At 40.2% G+C, this 4,373-nt stretch overlaps 1 non-coding gene across 1 annotated transcript; it reads right to left on the bottom strand.

The window, feature by feature from the left end:
• Positions 1-2,196: 2,196 nt before the first annotated feature.
• LOC125555163 (small nucleolar RNA snoR99) lies at positions 2,197-2,297 on the bottom strand. Its single transcript, XR_007304593.1, has one exon. It is a non-coding gene; the product is annotated as a small nucleolar RNA snoR99 (small nucleolar RNA).
• Positions 2,298-4,373: the final 2,076 nt, after the last annotated feature.

Genomic DNA, 4,373 nt, shown 5'->3' with positions numbered 1-4,373 from the left:
GTTTCAGTCATTACTTCGTCAATTAGGCGTTGCTCAAGGACAGACACCCGTCTTCTATTGTGATAACCTGGGTGCTACGTACTTGTCAGTCAACCCGGTGTTCCACGTTCGAACAGAACACATGGAAGTCGATTTCCATTTTGTTTGAGAACCAGTGGCTCAGAAGGACTTTCAGATTCGGTTTGTCTCAACTCATGATCAGTTAGCTGATGGACTGACAAAACCGACAATGCACAACAACTCAGGCGACTCTGTAACGATCTCAATCTTGCAGGATGAGATCGAGGGGGAGTGTTAAGATTATCATGTTGTGCAGATTGTTAACATATCCCTTGTCGATCTGCTGTAGTTATTAGATGATATGTAGTATCAATCAGAGATCCTACGATCTGATTGTATCAATCAGAGATTGATCTGATTGGCTGTGTGTGCTTGATGTACAAGTCTAACACCATATAAATTGAGTACATGCCGGTGGGTATTAACCACAATTTCCCCAATTCTAGATATTTTCACAACATCAACATGGATAGCTGATCCAGTCATCTGTTAGTCTGTTCGTCTTTCTTCCTTGCACTTTGTTTTTCGGTCATTTGTTGGGCATCCTTTCCCCATGCTTGTGACTCTATGATGTCTCTGGCCCATGCTTCTGACTCTCCAGACATATAACTTAAAAATCACATGGCAATTGCTTTCATGTGAACTTTGGTTAGTACTCCATATTTATGATACTGCTGGCCTCATTGCTCTCAATATACTACCACACTGTAGTATAAAATCAACAATGACTTTTCTTAATGCATGTAAATTATCGCTGCATGCATCGTCCAGATGCAGAGGCCGGGGGTATATCCTCCTTTTCAAAAAAATTTGTAGATTATCGCCTCTCTGTAATGTTTGATGTGAATTTACTCCATGACAATGGTGCAAACTAGGATCTGACCTGCCTTGATGGCCGTGCTGTCAGCCCCGTCCCTGCTTGTGTCAGCACGCCCATTGCAAGCCTACTGATGGTGCAATTGCTGGAGCGGAGAGGCGAAATCCTTGAGCCAGGCAACAAGATGGACGACCTGGATTGATGATTTTTTTTCATTAGCATTTATCACCTTAATGAGAGAACTTTTGAGAATTTTAATAACTTTTAAAGATGTTTATATTGGCGCAGTAGTTGTAACGAATATTATGTGCTTTGAGAATATGGTTTTCGGTGCTAACATTTGCAGGATTAGATCACCATTCGGACACGATTTGGGGATAATGCAAAGCGGCTTTCCAATAGGAACTACATTTAATCTTCTTTTACAACCTATCAGTACACAGGCCGAATGAAACATCAATTATCTTTATACAGCTATATTATCACAATGATGAGTGGCGTAGCTAGCTCGGTGAGTCGAGGTGGTCCAACAAAGAATTTTTTTTATGTAAATCTATGTATTTGCAAGAATTACTTTTTCCTAGCCAATATATAGGCTATGAGGAAAATTTCCACCCCCTAGCTACGCCATTGACTCCCACTTTTAAGAACACACAACTTGAGTGACATCACAACACCGCTCATCCATTAAAATTATGTTACTCATATTGTTGGACATTTTCATGACTTTTTTTGCGTGACTTTTGGTTAATATTGACTAACTATTTCTTTTTATCAGACAATATTGACTAACTGTGCTGGACATTTTCTACCATTCATATTGTTTGGACTAACACTTATGTTTAATGAAACATTTTGTATTTCCTTCTACACCAAATATCTTGGATTTGGACAACTTTGCACGTTGCAAATTCATTGATAATTTCTGGCTTTCACCATATGTAAAATGGTACTACATACATTGCAGAGTGGCGGACAAAAATATGCTCGGTTTTATTGAGAAAATATGAGCATCTTTAGGACCAAATTTTAGCATTTTGAATCAAAAAAAGGATAGTGATGAACAAAAGCTATACAAATATAACTCAACAAAAATGTAGAAATTAAATACATGTATTGTGATTTGTGAAGGCGTGCGTTGCACGTGCACGCTAACTAGTCCTACCAAGTGAGACATTAGGAGTAGAGATATACACGTAGTATTCTTGATGGTGTTATTTCATGATCTCTATCTGTTTGTTAATATGTTCACATCAGTTAATGATCAGCTAGAAACTGTTCGTTTTAGCAAACAAAAAGTGAAGAAGATGCTTATATATAAATATTCCATCCATTAATGATCAACTAAAAATAGAAGGTTTTAGCAGAAAAAGTGAAGAAGAGATATCAGGTGCAAGGGACTGCTTACTCCCAGAGGCGGTTTCACTATTTTCAGATTAGATAAGCCAAGGATGTTTCTAGATCGTAGTAGGCGAAATACTATTGTGGATTTAGATACATTTTTTTTAGATGTGGATTGGAGGTTGGTGTGATACTCATGTCTTCTCTGTTTGGGATGCAAGTTCAAGTGAAGTCATGTTTTATATCTTCTTTATGTTCATTTCATATGCATGGTGAAGTCATTTTATTGAATTCCAGGACATACCTTTTTGTGGAATAAGACACTGTATGAAGCCAGAAGCGATACATACGAGTCATAATGCAGGTTTTGGGTTCCAGATTGCCACATGTTCTTTGAAATTCCGCTGTAAATTTGAAAATTATACTCTAAATTAAATCGGTTTAGAGATCTGACTGGTATGAAATGGTATGCAAAAAGTAGATTAGATGCCTTTTTTTTACATGCACTGCTGCTTATTCGGGCATGGGCACCTCAATGAGTACAGAAGATATCCTCCTCTCCTTTTGCTGCATCTACAATTGAAGTTTAGAAGATGTCCTCCTCCCCTTTTGATATGATCTTTTTTTGAGTTGTTTTTGCTACAGGATAGTGCCCTTTTTGTACAAAAACTGATGGTTGGTGCTTACTGATCCACAGTCTTATGATCTGTAATTTCTTCATGAAGCTCGAAGTTCCCATGTCTTCATTTTCAGCATGGATCAACGAGTACCACCCAGTAAAATTTCCTGTTCTCTTCATATTTCTTCTTTTTCCCTATGCTACTTTTATGACTCCACATCTTATGATTGTTTGGTATTTTGTTTGTCTTATTGACAAGGAGTTTTCCTTGAAAAATTCCTTCTGTTTTGCAATGTGTTGTCAAGTTTTTATCTGAATATTTTGAATGAACACGCACTGGTGTAGCAGCCCACTTGGATGAGAATACGGAGAGGTATTATTATTAATGCTCATGCTTTAAAATATATGCAACTAGCAAAGTTTCTTATTTTCAGTGGCAAATTTTAGAAATTTGCAGATTTTCCTGACAATTTTTTTACCCATTTGAATTGTTTAGTCCAAGGAGCGTGGCACCGTGGTCAGGTGCAGCATTAGCAGGTACGATGCCATACATCCAACCAACCCCTTCTGAATCGTCCAAGACATAAACAAAGACACTACATCAACATAGAAATATATATAGATATAATAACATATATACTATCATCTATAAGCAGACACTACTACTACCATATAAGCAGACACTACTACCACGTGAGAAAAAAGAGATGTTTTTCAAGGATAATGTATCAATACATAACGTAACGGCGGGCGCGGCGTGCCGCCACACGGGTATGGCTAGCTTGATTGAAATCTCCAAAGGGAAGCCAAGCCATCCCTGAAGGCGGCTTCTGGCTTAGAAGCTCGTCAAAGAAAGTGTCTTTACAATGTATTGGTGATGTTGGATACCTCAACCAGGAGATCATCCTAAAGCAGCAAGATTCCTCCCCTAGTATCATCTGCCGGCCGTTGCGCGTAGCTACACAGCCTATGCCCACCCAAGAAGGCGGCTGTGAACTGATCAACATTGTCGAGCTTTTTCTCTTGGAAGGCACACGACATTGTTGAGCTTTGTCTTTTGGAGGCAAGACCCTAACATTCCAGCTCGGGAAATTAACCAGAAGCACCCTGGAGCATGGCCACCGAACAGAAGCAACCGAAGCAGCAGTAACATTGTCCACAACTTTGCAACACTGGGGTACACCTACAGAGCACATACAGAGCAACCATACCGCCTTTATAGGCACCCCCACAGAGCACAGAACACAGCGCACACCAACCGAGTCTAGAGCCCTGTTCGGATACACCCAGCTCCCCAACTGCAGCTCCCGGAGTGGAGGGAGCGCCAGCACAATTGCAGGGAGCGGATCGAACCCAGCTCCTCATGCGGAGTGGAGTTACAAGACTGGAGAGCTTCCCAACAGGCACTAGGTATCCAGCCAAAACAACACTAACACCACAGCTGATACATGGCCGAAGCCCGAAGGCCAATACACATCTTACACCCGACACATTTACTCCCGGGCTCATCTGATCCCGGTGAACAGTAAAATCATA

The sequence above is a fragment of the Triticum urartu genome, chromosome 4A (assembly GCF_056163025.1).
Source record: "Triticum urartu cultivar PI428250 chromosome 4A, HENAU_Tu73, whole genome shotgun sequence".
Classification (NCBI taxonomy): Eukaryota; Viridiplantae; Streptophyta; class Magnoliopsida; order Poales; family Poaceae; genus Triticum; species Triticum urartu.
The sequence above is the reverse complement of the archived record's forward strand: the minus strand, read 5'-3'. Positions and strand labels throughout refer to the sequence as shown.